The sequence below is a fragment of the Camelus bactrianus genome, chromosome 1, assembly GCF_048773025.1.
Source record: "Camelus bactrianus isolate YW-2024 breed Bactrian camel chromosome 1, ASM4877302v1, whole genome shotgun sequence".
Lineage (NCBI taxonomy): Eukaryota > Metazoa > Chordata > Mammalia > Artiodactyla > Camelidae > Camelus > Camelus bactrianus.
Window position 1 is genome coordinate 109,827,845 of NC_133539.1, and position 14,392 is coordinate 109,842,236.

Genomic DNA, 14,392 nt, shown 5'->3' on the forward strand with positions numbered 1-14,392 from the left:
ACCCGCTGGCCGTGTCCTCAGCTCCTGGGCAGTTCTTGGAGGCAGGCTGGCCCGGGCGGACAGGGGAGCCCCAGGCCTGGAGCGCAGAGGCGCGGGCCACAGACCCCCTAAGCATCTCCTCCCCTTCTCCTTCTCCAGACACTGTGGAGTATTTCGTTCTTATGGTCCAGTCAGGCACTTTCAATGTGTCAGGGCTCTGGCGCTGAGAGAGATGGTAAAGATGGTGTGGTCCTGCTCCTCATTTCACAGCTGGGCAATCTGAGGCTCTGCGGTGACTTTTCCAAGGTCACCCGTGCAGACATCCTGACCACCCACTCGGGGCTCTCTAAAACCTCTACTTCTTTCTGTTGGGGGAGGGTGGCTTGTCCACAGCTTCTTGTTTAGCCATCCAGCGTGGTGTCTCCTGAGAGAGGGCGAGCATGTGAGGGAGCACGTGCAGGCGTGCGCCCTGGCCCAGCCGGGAGGGCGGGTACACACCTACCATCTTTGGACACGGCTGACTGTTCCCCTGTCAGGACAGACAGTCTGTCTGGTGTTGGGATCAGGATAAGGGCTGCGAAGAAGGTTGGGGCTGGGGTGTGGGTGAGTGTTGAGAGTCCGGCAGTCTCATGTGGAACCGAGGAAAGTCCTTGGAGGTCTTTGACTGGCGTTTATGCTGGGTTTGGGTTAGGCTGGTCAGAGAAGATGTCCCAGGAAAGGAGGCCCACAAAGGATGCTCAGAATGTCAGCTGGTGCAGAGGGGCCTGGGAAGACGACCCCGCAGACAGGGCTGGGAAGCTGGAGAACAGGAGGTGTGCTTGGGAAAGTTTGAGTAGTCCATATTGACTGTGGGGCAGGGTTTATTTGGGGAACAAACAGTTGGCTGCAGACACTTATTGAGCACCAGTTGGATGCAGGTGCCTACGGTGCTACAGACAAAGACAGAGGAGACTTGAATTGAGAGTTACCAAGAGTTTGTTCTGTTAACTTTCCCAACAGACTTACAGAGGCCCTTCTCTGCAGCACACATGGTGGGAATAAAGCATGGTCCGTGCCCTCAAGAACTCACTGACCACGGGAAGGCTGCTGAGAGGCAGACATAAAATGAGTGCCGAGGGCTGTGGGAACTGCCCGGGAAGGGCTCCTGCCTCCTTCTAAATTCCCAGCCTAATCCTAACTCCTGCATGCCCGCCTCCAGAGACCCTTACTCCAGATCCTGGTGCATCCCCCACCCCAGGGAGTCTCTGCACTTCCACAATATGCACATGTGCACCCTCCTTCCGTGGAAGACTTTCAGAGGATTCCCATTAAGAACCACCAGTCCAAATGCAAACCCAAGTCTTAGCCTGACAGGGGCGTTGAGAGCAGAGTTTATCTGGGGGAGAAGAATCCCAGGGCACTGTATTTCAGAATCAAGGATGCTGAAAAAGTCTTCAGACCTTGCCTGACTCTTCTTTCTGTAGGTCTGTTACCAAATCCAAGCTCATGCTGCTCACTGCATGATAGGCCAATAAATTGAGAGACAAGGTGTTGGGGCAAGGAAGAGCGACTTTATTTGGAAAGCCAGCAGACCAAGCAGATGGTGGATTAGTGTCCCAAAGAATCATCTTGCCTAAGTTAGAATTCAGGCTTCTTTTATACTAAAAGAGGAGGAGGTCTGGCTGGTTGTTGCAAACTTCTTGGTGCAGAAATCCTTTGATCCTGCAGCTGTCCGCATAAGTCTCGTCACAATGTTCCTACAAACCTCCAATAAGACAATTGTTATTTTCTGTCCTGCAACTTTTTACTGCTCTATGAATGGACAAGTGTTATATCTTTAAAGGTCAGAGCCTCGAGAATGGGCTGTCCTGTGTATTTCAGGCTATGGGAAAGGTGCAGAGCCAGCATGACTAAGCAGAGGCAACAGAGCCCAGGGTTAGAGCCAAAGGGACAGATTCAATATGGAGTCAGGTTTGTTCTCTGTTTTAGGTCCCGCTGTGCCCTCAGGCAGCAGAGAACCCCAGCTTAGCAGCTTCTCTGCTCCGCATTGAAGGCTGCCACTGGCTTAATTCAGGGTCCTCCACCAGGATGACTGGAGCCTGATAAGAGTCTCACCTCACATCTGGAAAGCGCCGTGCAGCTTCCTGTGACCTCAGACCCTTCCTCTGGCATTGGCAGAGCAGCTGCGGTTTCCATTCTCAGGTGAGGCCACTGAGGCTTGGAGAGGGCCAGGGTGGGCTTCCTCTGAGCTTGGTGCCCTCCCCGCTCCTTCCAGTTGCCCTGCAACCTCCCTCCCAACTCAGGCCGCGTGTACTCTGTTCCTGTGCGGCAGGAGTGACATTTCCTGAAAGGCGCTCCCGGGCCGCCAGCTTCAAGGGCTCCGGCAAGACCCTGCCTGGGAAGGACTGAGCTGGCGCTGGCGGGCGGGGTGCTGGGCTGACCCTGACCTCAGGGGCCTTCCTCTCCTCATTAGGGAAGGATGCTGGGGAGAGTGAAGGAGGCTCTGGGGAGCCAAGCTCCTTCTGGGAACCATCCTAGGGGAAGCGTTGCTCCTGCCTGGCCCTTCCCTGTGCTGCACCACGCCCACCCTGGGCTTCAGAGGGGCTTTGGTGCTGGAAAGAATGGGCCTTAGACCCTGGACCTTGCAGGAGGCAGAGGTCAGCACATTCCAGGGCTTGGCCTTTCCGCCTCAGTCAGAAAACTCACAGCGGACGGAAGGCCTGGGCCTCCTCCTGGGCTGCGTGGAGCCAGCAGTGCACAGGGCGTGGGTTCCAGCAGCCCCCTCTCTGGAGGGCAAAGCTCTTGGAGCCCCTTGGCCTCTGCTGAGCAGGAGCTGACCTCGGAGCCTCCCTCCCTGAGAATGCTATGAGGCCCCCAAGCCCTGTTCCCTCCCAGGGCCTGGGCCCCAGCCACTGAGCTGCCTGGGGGAAAGACACGTTTCTCCATTGGTGGAGAAGACACACCAATTCTGGTGCTGCTTCCCACTCTGGACCCCAAGTCACCCTGCCGGTGTCTCCCTTTGAGGCACACAGGCCCCCCCTCTGCCCTCACAGCTCTGCTCGCTCCCTCCACTGCCTGGAGCAATCTCTCCTCCATCTTCCCTTGAGGACTCCTGCTCATCCTTCAGCCCCAGGCCTCCCCTCCTGTCCCCGGAATGCCTTCATGGACCCTGGGATGGCTGGTTCCTCTGTTCTATGCCCTGGCCTTTTCCTCCAGAGCACGGTCAGAGTTAATGAACTGAGGATGACCCACCGACCCCCCGCTCCAGCCACAGGAGGGCTGGGACAGTTCTATGTCTTGTGTGCTAGGCAAGACACGGTGGGGGCTGCCCAGTTGTGCTTATTGTGTTACTGAATGTTCTAGAAGGATCGGGGTTTCCAGAAGGTACTGCTCTGAGGCTCTGCACACACCTGAGGTGCAAGGAAGCACACCTGGCCCACAGAAGGTCCGTTAGGACATGGCAGGGCAAGGGAGTGTGGGCTCACTCTGAGGGCAGGCCAGGATGGCCTGCCAAGGGTGGGGCTGGGCAGGGAGGCCAGGCAGCTGGTCCAAATGGTACAAAATAGCTTGTGATGGGTTTACAGAGAGAGGACAGCCCTGTGGAAGGGGCAGTGCCCAGCCAGGGGACAGCCAAAGGCAGATTCCCTCAAGCCTACAGGCCACGAAGGGTCACCAGGGGTCCCACCCTTGCAAGAGAACTTTCTCCTTGTGGGGAAGTGGCAGTGGAATCAGAGGCAGTGGGTTCAGATCTGGTCCCATCTTCTCCCAGAGTCCCTTGTTCCTCATCTGTAAAGGAAGGACTTAACTGATGGAGTTACTGGGAGGTCAGCTGAAGGAATGTTTATGAAAGGTGAGTCAAATGTAATTTTGCTTTTTCCTTCTCTGCACGAATCACAGGCCAGAGGTGAGAGCCGGGGGTGGGGAGCCCTCCTGGCCCACGGGGAGCGGTCGTCACTGTCTGGGTACTTGCCTTCCAGCGGACAGTAAAGGGTCACAGACCTGCTCCTGTGACTCACGGCTCTGGGAAGAAGGCAGAAACAGGTTCCTGCAGATGTTGCAGAGGTGAGGAGAGTTTTCCTTGCCTTCCCAGCCCCATTGTTCAACAAACACGTACCAAGCTCTTCCCAGGCCCCAGGCACTGTGCAGGCACCAAAAGACGGAGCAATACAGCTCAGCCCTCAGAGAACCCCCGCTGCTTCCAGGGCTCCAGGAGGCCTGACCCCTGGAGGGGAGCAGGTCTTTTCTAGAGGGCCGGCCCTGACCCATCTCTTAGTGCGGGAGAGCTGGGGGCAGCCATCACCTACGCTTGCTCCTTGGAGGTCTGGCTGGTCCCTGGCTTCCTGCCCTTCTTGGCAGCTCTGTAGCCCAGACTCTCTGGAAGTCTGGACTCCTATGGCTGACCGCCCCCAACCCCTCCCCACACAGGGACAATGGGGCAGCTCGCACAAGGTGCAAAGCTGCGCTCTGGAAGCTTTCCCCTCCCTCTCGAACAACAGCAGCTCCAGGCTTCTAGTCCTCATGCCAAAACCTTGAAGTCCCCCACCCCAACCCCCACAGCCCACACTCCATCTGCCAACCAGTCTCACCAGCACTACCTTAAAATAGATGGCAAACGAATCCACAGCGGACAGAAAGCAGACCTGCGGTGGCCTGGAGTGTGGAGTGAGGGAGACAGGTCAAAGGGACACGAGGAAACTTCTGGAGGCAGCAGAATGCTAAGGATCTTGATTGTGGAGATGGGTTGATGGCTGCACATGCACATCAGAGCTCGTCCAACTGTACACTTCATGTGGCGTTTAATGGATGTCACTTACACTTTAATAAAGCAGTTTGTTGTTTATTTAAAAAAAAACAAAAACAGATGTTTCTCATGACCCATGTGAGACCCTGGACAAGCCCTTTCCCTTCTTTTAGCCTCAGCTTCCCCATCTATGAGATGGGCGTCTCTAAGAGTCCTTCCAGCTGGACCACCTAACCTCCTGCCCACCATGCCCCTCTCCTCCCGCTGTGAACGCACCTCCCTTGAAGGTAGCACCAGTCTCCAGGGTAAGGGCTGTGGCTGTGTGGCCCAGGTTTGTCCCTGCACTCTTCCGATCCTGGCTCAGCTCACCAGCCCTCCTTGCAAGAGTCGCTCAGACCAAGTAGAGAAATTGGTTGGGAGAGGTGGATGCCAGGGAACAGGGCCAAGTCATGTAGGAAAATAAGGAAGTGAGTAACTCCGTGACTCTACACTGTCTGGACTCCTCTCAAGCCCAGAAAAACTCCGGAAATCTGGAGAGAAGCACGCAGATGTTGCCAACACTTACATTTGACAGATGGGATGGGGAAACTGAGACCCAGAGGGAATTCAACTTTCAAGTACACTGAGTTGGAAATGGCAGAGTTGATGCAGAAATGCAGGTTGCTGTAATCTAGACTTATTGTGGGGATCATTTGCAATATATACAAATATTATGATGTATTCTTGAAATTAATGTACTGTCATATGTCAATTACATCTCAATTAAAATAGAGAAATGCAGGTTGCTGGACTCCTAATCTAGTGCTCACCGACAGGCCCCAACTCTGAGGACTGAGATATGGAGCTTGTCCCTGGGTCTACAGACCTCTCTAATCTGGTTCCCCGCGACCACGGGATCTGCCTTTGGGTCCTCCCAGAGGCCTGCATCTATCGGTGAGCCCCACGCCTGGAAATGAAAGACTGCTCAGGTCCCTGTGCCCTGAGGCACATCTGATCTGGAAGTTTCCCAGCAAGATCTGTCCCTGCCTCCGTTTGGGGCAGGAGGGACAAGGCTCAGACCCCTAATCTGAGGCAGGTTTCAAGCCCTGGAGTTAGAGGGTCCTGGACAGAGCCAGAGCATCTGTAACTGCTAAATCACGGATGATTCTCCAACTGCCCTATGAGGCTGGCATCGTAACCCCATTTTACCCTGTTTTCTAAAGGAGAAAACTGATACTGTGAGCATTGGAGCAGCTTTCTCTGGGAACACCAGGACTGGAACGCAGTTAGCCCCATTCCACGGACTTTCCAAAAAAGGAGGAGGAGGAGGGGATGGGGAGAGAGAGAAACAGCAGCAAGAGAGACAGAATCTGGCACCTTCAGCACCAGGACCGCCAATCCCAGCCCCTGTCTGGATGATTTCAGAAGCCTCTCAACTGGTGTCTACGTCCTTTCTGTTCCTTGGGCCATCTGTTCTCAACACAGCAGCAGCGAGCCTAGGAGAGTGTGGTCAAACCATACCCCTTCCTCGGCTCAGAGCCCTGCAGAGGCCTCGCAGCAGCGAGCCAAGCCCAGGTCCTGGCAGTGGCCTGTGAGCCTGACCCAGCCTGGCCTTGTTGCACTCCGATTTCCCCTCCCCATCCTCCTCCCCACCAGCCTGACCACAGGCCAACGTGCTGTCCCTACAACACTGCAGGCGCCCTCCTGGCCCAGGGCCTTTGTACGTGTTCTTCCTGCCTGGAACCCTCTTCTGCGGGCATCCTCATGGTCTAACTTCTTCTCCCTCTCGAGTCTGTGCTCCTGCGGGCCTTCCATGAGCACTTGGTTCAATACTGCAACGCGCCCCTGCCCAGCCCAGTGTTCCTGATCGCCTTCCAGCTCACAGCATTTCTTTTTCTTTTCCACTTTCCAATGTCGAGCACAATTTACTTATTTATTATCTGCATTGTCTGTCTCCCTCTGGAAAACTCCTTTGTAAACGGATGAATCCCAAACACCTTGAACCGTGCTCCACACAGAGCAGGACCCTAATGAACAACTCATTGGATAAACGCATTTGTTGCGGGTACCCTGGGAAGACATGGCTCCTGCGTTGTCCTTATCTGGGTCCAGCGCACCCCTCCGGTGCTGACTTTTTGCTTAGTTTTACCTCCTTAAGCCTCCAGTTTCTCATTCCCAAAATACGATTTATTTTGCAATAAAATACACATGGGGGGGCCTCACAGAGCACCTGGCCCACAGCAGGCATGTGAGAGCAACTGCAGGGAGGAGTGACTGTTCAGCAAATAAATGTTACAAGATGGAGCTCGGGCACACGAATAGGACGAGTCGAGTGAGTGCCCGCAAACTTGATTCGGGTGTGCAGCTCTTCTCAGAGGAAATATCTCCTTCCTTCCCTGGAGGGAAATGCTCTGGTCCCCAGAGCAGTGAGTTTGCGAGAACAGCGGGGAGGACTGAGGGGGCCTGGTCTCAGCCCAGCTTGTTCACTTCCTGGCGGGAGGCTCAGGGCCACCAAATTCACCTCCCTGGACCTCTGTTTCCTCATCTGTGAAATCAGAGAAGGATGCTGTCTCTGTTGACTTCAGAGGAAGGGGTTAAAGGGATTGAAGGAGAAAGCGTGCATGAAATGCTTTGTGGGCAACATGGGATTGCCCTCATGGGTGGGGGGCCCGGCTGCCCCCCAGGGTAAGGTGCCTGCTGCTTCTGCAGGTGTCACGGGTCGGCTTGTGTCCTCCCAAATTCACATGTTCTGCCCACAGAATGTGAGACAGGGGCCGTAGAGAGGTAATTAGATTAAAATGAAGTCCTGAGGGTCACTCTCATCCCATACGGGCGGTGCCTTATAAGAAGAGGAACAGGGAACATGGACACACACAGAGGAAGATGATGCGAAGGCAGGGAGAAGACGGCCTCAGAAGAAACCGGCCCTGCCGACATCTTGACTTTGGACTTTCAGGCTCCAGAGCTCTGGGACATTCGTTTCCTGTCGTGTGAGCCCCCAGCCTGCGAGTCTGTGGAGCTGTCATCCCAGGAGCCCCAGGAAGCAAAGAGAGCAGTTACGGATGAGACTGATGGAAGGCTAGGAAGCCCAGAGAATGGAGCTCGCCTCCTCTCCTGCTCAGAACCCCCTCCCCAAACACACACACTGACCCCAAACCTCAGTCCCCCAGGGCCCTGCGTTCACCCCCTGCCTCCCTGGTCCTGGGGTCCTACTGGGTCTCTCAGCCTGAAAGGTCCCGTAGCTCAAGAGGAGTGTCGGTGGCACCACGGGGGCCGTCTCTGGGCCAAGACCCTCAGGAGCACAGACTGCTGAGATTCCACAAGGTGGGGGTTTCTGGAAGGTTCTTGGTCATGTTGATTGAGAAGGAAAGTGCAGCCTCTGCTCACCTTTTTCCTGTTGGCAGTCCGAGGAGAGAAATCTGTTTTCTCTGGATAGGGCTGGCACACAGCCAGGGCCTGGGCCCAACCCCTTGGTCTCCCCAAGTTCTCCAAGGCCCGATCTGGGGCACGGGACCTCTGGGGTTGGGAGGTCTGCCGTGTGGAGTGACTGCCCCTGGGTGGTGGCATTTCAGATCCCACCTGTGAGAGCACAGGTGGGGGGAGTGCAGCTCAGGGATCACTTCCACGAGGCAGCTCACCTCCTGCACTGGGTTTCTGTGGTCACAGCTCGTGGCAGGCCCACTCGCCTCCCCCAGACCCAGCCCTGCCCCTCTTTCAGGTCACACACCCCTTTAAACTGCTTCGGTCAACAATACAGGCTAGCGGTCAGGGGCAGGAGGCCCACGCATCAGTGCTGTGTCTGCGGGCCCTCTTGGAAGTTGCCGGCTCAGGTGCTGGGGTAGCAATCCTGTGAAACCTTGGTGGAAAGTCTCCTATTTCTTCTGCTGAGTAAGGGAAAAGATCAACAAAACGAGGCTTTTCTTGGCAAAACAAGGCCACCCACGTACACTCTTTTTAAAAAATCTAGGCGTAACTGTGAGCGTTGGTTTCTTGTGGAACTGTCTGGCTGCCGCACGCGGTCTCAGGCAATCTCTTCATTTGACTGGCTCCTGACTTTGAAAACAGGAGTCCAAGGGACAGGCCAACATCCCCCGGCAGCCCACACCCACCCCCCAGGGGATGTGGGGACAGAGGTCTGAATCCCCGCCCCACAACCTTGCTCCCAGCTGCCGCGAGGGGTGAAGGAGACCCTCAAGACCAGCCAGCCTGGGTCAGCTGAGCACAGCCCCCAAGGGGCAGGCTGTTCTGTAAAAGCCTTGCCTCTGTGGTAGCTGCTGGCACTCGGGGCTGCAGCTCCACAGGGAATCCTGTTTGCCATGGGACGGGGTCCAGAACTCAGGCTGTAGCTTTGGGTGTGAGTATTCCATCCTGCTGAATTATTTTCAGTGCAGGGCTCAAGACTTCTGTTCCTTCCTTCCTGCCTTTCCATAACTAGGGACTAACAGAAGTTGTCAAGATCCGTGGCTTCTAATCTATCTGTGCAAAGGATCAAATTAAAATGGGCTTTTCCTGACAGTTCCAAGGGTGGATTAGCATCCTGTGCTTGGGGGAGGGAGGTGCGGGGCTGAGTGACCTGAGACCCCACCTTTTGTCCTCCATCAGCGGGGGAGGCTCCTGGGGTCACCGAGGAGCTGGTCTGGGTCCCCACACGTCTAGGCATCCCCAGAGGCCCCTCGGTGCCGGTGGCCCTCTGCAGCCTGGGCTGGAAGCTCCCCGGGGAAGGAAGCTGCCTCACTCCGGGGCCCTGCCTGCATTTGCAACTGATAACTGTGACGCCTGAGCTCAGTGGACCCACTGCCAGGGAGTTTCCTCCTTGCCTTTGCCTCCACATTAACGTGAAGGCAAATAACCCATAACCCAACAGGAATGTTTTATAAGATGTTTAGGGAGTTTCCTGGTCGTCACCACACATTAGCTCTCCATACCTCCCGCTTCGGCTGCCTGATGCAGTTGGAATTTAGAAGGATGCCCCAGGAATCAGAAAATCCTGACTAATTGTTGTGGCTATTCAATCATGCTTACTAGAGGAATCTTACCAAGTCAGGAAAATGAGAAATATGTTCAGGAAAGATTTTCAGTAACAGCATTTGAAACCACGCTGGGCAATCTGTGGTCGTTGGAGTGTCCACCCCACCCCCAGGGGCTCTGATCTGACCGACTATGACCCACTGTCCTGACCACAGCTGCGTGTTCCGCCCCAAGGCAGCTGCTCGCTGGTGGGAAAAAAGAGAGCCGGAGTGTGGGTCCAGTCTGGCCAGTGCCTGGCTGCCTTTGGTTTCAGAGTGGTTCCACATGGGCTGGAATCTGGCTGATGCTGGAGGTCCTCTCTCAGGGAGTTTTGACTCGGGACATGCAGAGCAAGAAGCAGTAAGACAGACGGACACGTGGAGGTGTGAGGAAGTCATCCTGAGAGAGTGGCACATCCACCAGGGCAAGAGCCACAGATGTCAGCTTCGGGGAGTGGCAGATGAGGGGTCACCTTGGCAGAGTGGGTCTCCTGGACACATGGATGGGCCCCTGACCGCATGGACATACATCCCAGCCCTGCACTTACAAGCTGTAGGACTTCGGGCAAGTCTCAGACTCTCTAAGCCTCGCCATCCTCCCCCTCAAATGGGAACTATTTCATGGGGCTGCTGTGAGCATGATGTGATAATGCGCCCGGAGCATCTGGTGCTGGGCCTGGGACCCGGGCCAGGCAGATGCTCAACAAGCACTTGCTGTTCTTAGTGTTAAACCCAAACCCGAGTCCTGACAGCAGGCACTGCAGGCGTCCCTGCTTGTGTATTTCTCTCTGTCCTTCCTTTCTCCCTTTCCAACTAAATTGAGTGTGTCTGTATTCTTGGCAGCTTGGAAGAGTCTCTCTAACATGGAAATAAAAAGAACCATATCGATTTGCCCGAGAACCCAGGAGGCCAGGAGGCCCGCCTCCTGCAGCACTCTGTGTTAAACGTGTGGGACAAGCAGCTGGCAGGTGGTGGCCTAGCCTTTGAAGGGCTGGGTCTCCAGTGCCCTTTGGGTCAGTGCAAACAGAGCAAAATGCAATTGTGGGGCCCTACCTGGTGGAGCTCAGGAAGGTGCTGGAGGCCGTTCCAAGACTGGAGCGGTGGGAGGGAGCAGGTGTCCCCTCCCATCCAGAGGAGGAATGGCAGCCCCAGGGGCTTGGTGTCCATCCACACCGAGGCCGTGCACTTTGTGTGTGTGCGTGTGTGTGCACGCGCACATAAGGAGGGTGGACATGCGAGAGTGCAGGCTGATCCATGTCCGTGCGTGCGTGTGGGCTCCTGCCAGGACCGGTGTGCGAGGGTGGAGCTGGGGGAGGGGAGTGTGTGCAGCTTGTATTTGGGGAGTGCTGAGGGGGGAACCCGAGGATGGGTCCCGTGCACAGATGTGTGTGGTCCTGCGTGCAGATGGCTGTGCGTGTCCAAGCATGTGTGCAATTCTGTGCGTGGCGGGGCCTGTGGGGAGACGACCCTTTGTCTTCAGTGGCTCAGCTGGCGCTAGTGCAGGGTGGGGTGGGGCAGCCACCTCGTCACCCGGCTCACGGGCTGCACTGCCAGCCTCTGTAGGGCCTGTGGCGTCCTGGGAACCGGAGCCCTTCAGGCACTGCTGATGGAAGGCAGGAATGAGGAAGTCCCAAAGGTTCCTCTGGGTTTTCATTTCAAGGGACACAAAGTAACCTTTGCCTGTGCCACTTGGGCTGCTGCTGCTCTGCCCCTCCCCAGGGAGGGGAGACCAGTTTCACTTTTCTTCCTGTTGTTTTCACTTTGACTCTCTTGATTAAACACCTAGAAAGGTGGGGCAGCGATGGAGATGGGTGCCCGGCTCAGGTGCCTTCGAGAGGGTCCTGGCCAAGGTGGGCCCTCCTGCGCGGAGGCAGCAGGTTCATGAACCAGCTTGTTCCAGACCCATGGCTGTGCTGGGCTGGCCCGGCTGACCTGATGAGAGAGGCTCGACTTCCCAGAGCACACGGACCTCGGGCCTCCTTGTGCTGCTAAAGAAACAGCTCTGGAGAGGAGGCGTGGTTTGTCCAAAGCAACGCAGAGACGCGGGGCCAGAGCTGGGAGCAGACCCAGCTGTCAGGCCTGGTATTGGTGGAAGACATCTGGCTGATTGGCCAACAGCAGGTAAAGGCAGGCGCTGAACCCCTGACCTGGGTGCTAACAGTCTCTACCAGACTGTGTGGCTCCCTACACCTCTGTCCACCCAAGCCTACCCCCATGGCCACTTTGTTACTGCCCTCACTGTCCGCTCCTGCTGGATTAGGGCCAGGCAGGCCACACTCACTCAACAGGCCTGGGGTCCCCCCAGCACTTCTCCCAGGGTAATAAACTTGGGCTTCTCAGCCCTAGTCACCCACCCTTGAGACAGCCACCCCTTGCTCCCAGGAGGGCCCCTTTGTGGGACAGGCCGTGAGCAGACCCGCTCTCTCTGGGTCCCCAGCTCCCCAAGCCCCCTCCCATCTGGACGATGCCCGACTTACGCTTGCCCATTGCCTCCCAGAGCCTGGGGCTCCTTTGGAAGGTCATCTAGCCTCTGCATTCTCCAGAGTGTCCCCAACTACAACAACAACACATGACCCCCCGGCCACCGTGTGTCCCCACAGACACTGTGCATCCCCAAAACCTGCAGGCAAGCTGCCCTCTCCTGGCCTGCACGACCCAGTCCAGCTCTGCCTGAGGCTTGCTCTCTGGGCTCCCTCTCCCATCACCCCCTGGGTCTCCATCTGTGTTAACAAGCTGTGTCCTCAGCCTGAAATAAGTACGCTCCGCATTTCAAATAAAATAATGGTAGTCTTTTCCCAATTCACAGAAACAGCTGAGTACAAACTATATTTTAAGCCCTTCTTTCATTAAACTTTAGACATCTGTGACCTCAAAATGAGACACCATAAGACGTTTGATATGAAGCACCTAGGTTCAGTTTGTCACTCTCGGGCTTCACATTAAATTTGGCTACGGTTTATTTTTACCCCACTGGCATGTTTCGTGTGTCTAAGACGAAATACTTGCATGAAGACCCTCGCTTGTGGAATGGATTAAATGGGCCCATTCTCTGGGAGGTCCCTTAAGAGTGGCTTTGCAGTCACCTGACCAGGGGGCATCCCCTGCCTCTTGAGTGTCTGGGGACCAGCCTGGAGGCTTGTCACCAGCACCCTGAACGGCCCTCCACCACCTAGTGAGGCTAGTTGTTAAATTTAGCAAGTCAGAATACAGGACATCTAGTTCAGTGTGAATTTCCAGGAAACAATTTTTTTTTTGAGTATAAGCATGTCCCATGCAATTTGGGGACATGCTTATACTAAACAAAAAATTTGTTGTTTGTTGGAAATTCAAAGTGAACTGAGCATCTGTTATTTCACTTGGTGACCCTGACCCAGCGCCTGCATTCACTGGTGTCTGCCATCTGGTTTCAGAGGCTCTATAAGCAACTTGTTACTAGCGGTAAAAAAACTGAAATTTGTCAATGATCTACGTGTGAGGGCAGGCTTGGGCCTCTCCTGCCGTAATGCCCTGCTCTCAGGTTCTAGAAAGTGCATTCAGCCTCTGGCCAAACTTACTGATGCCCAGCCCCTCCGGCCCCTCAGAGGTCACTCCAGCACGTCAGTTCATGCAGCGGTCACAGAGGCACAGTGCTTGGATTCATGCCTCCACAATCTCTCTTGCTTTACTTTCTCTTCTTTGTCCATTGCTATAGGCTAAATGTTTTCGCCTCCCAAGTTCATATGTTGAAATCTCATCCCCAAGGTAGATGGTATTTGGAGGTGGGGCCTTTGGGAAGGATGAGGTTGTGAGGGTGGAGCCCTCAAGAATGGGATTAGTGCCCTTATGAAAGGGACCCCAAAGACCTCCCTCTCCCCTTCTGCTATGTAAGGACACAGTGAAAGGATGCTATCTGTGAACTGTGAAGCAGGTTCTCACCAGACACCAAATCTGTTGGAGCCTTGATCTTGGACTTTCAGACTCCAGAAGTGAGAGAAGTACATTTCTGTTGCTTATAAGCCACCCAGGCAACAGCATTTTGTTATCGCAGGCCAAATACATTCTTGGAAAGGAAGAAGGTGGTGTAACAAGAGCTCCCAGCCGGATTGACATCGCACTTGGGTGTGGAGGATGCCTGAGAGTCTTCGTGACCGATTCCCACGAGAGCTCCGAGCTGGGCGTTATCCTGGTGAATGACACCACTGTACACATCTGTTAGTTAAATAATAAATAAGGGGTTTTTTACTCCATAACATTTCCAAACCTTCTTAGCAATACTTGTGGATTGAAGATACTCAAATGAAATAAACATTTATTGAAAAATATTCAATATTTAAAAACTTAGATTAATCGTATTCATTTTTTCCCGTGAAGTATCACATTTTTAGGCTGATGTGTTTACTCCTGTGCTTGTGAAATGTTCTGGGATGATTGCTCCAAAAGACATGTCTGTGGCAGGCTCTGTTCCACTTCCCTGCACGGGGTTCTGGTCGGCTCCGGAGGGGGTCGTGGCCTGGGTTCCTGCCCGCTTCCCAGCTTGGAGGGGGCGGCAGCCACATTTCCTTTGACATCAGCCTGGGCTGAAATCGTTGGCAGATTGACTCAGAAACCTGCTAGAAACTCCTATTTCTTCTCATCGTGGTTTCCCTGAAGATGCCAGGTCACGAGCTGCATTGGATGTTGACAGACGAGTGGGAGAGAGGGTTGCTGCACTGTCTTTTATTTGTGGAGG

At 54.9% G+C, this 14,392-nt stretch overlaps 1 long non-coding RNA gene across 1 annotated transcript; it reads left to right on the forward strand.

The window, feature by feature from the left end:
• The first annotated feature begins 1,835 nt into the window (after positions 1–1,835).
• LOC123614756 (uncharacterized) lies at positions 1,836–10,978 on the forward strand. The gene is made up of 3 exons (XR_006722229.2): positions 1,836–2,160; positions 3,856–4,020; positions 4,564–10,978. It is a non-coding gene; the product is annotated as an uncharacterized LOC123614756 (long non-coding RNA).
• Positions 10,979–14,392: the final 3,414 nt, after the last annotated feature.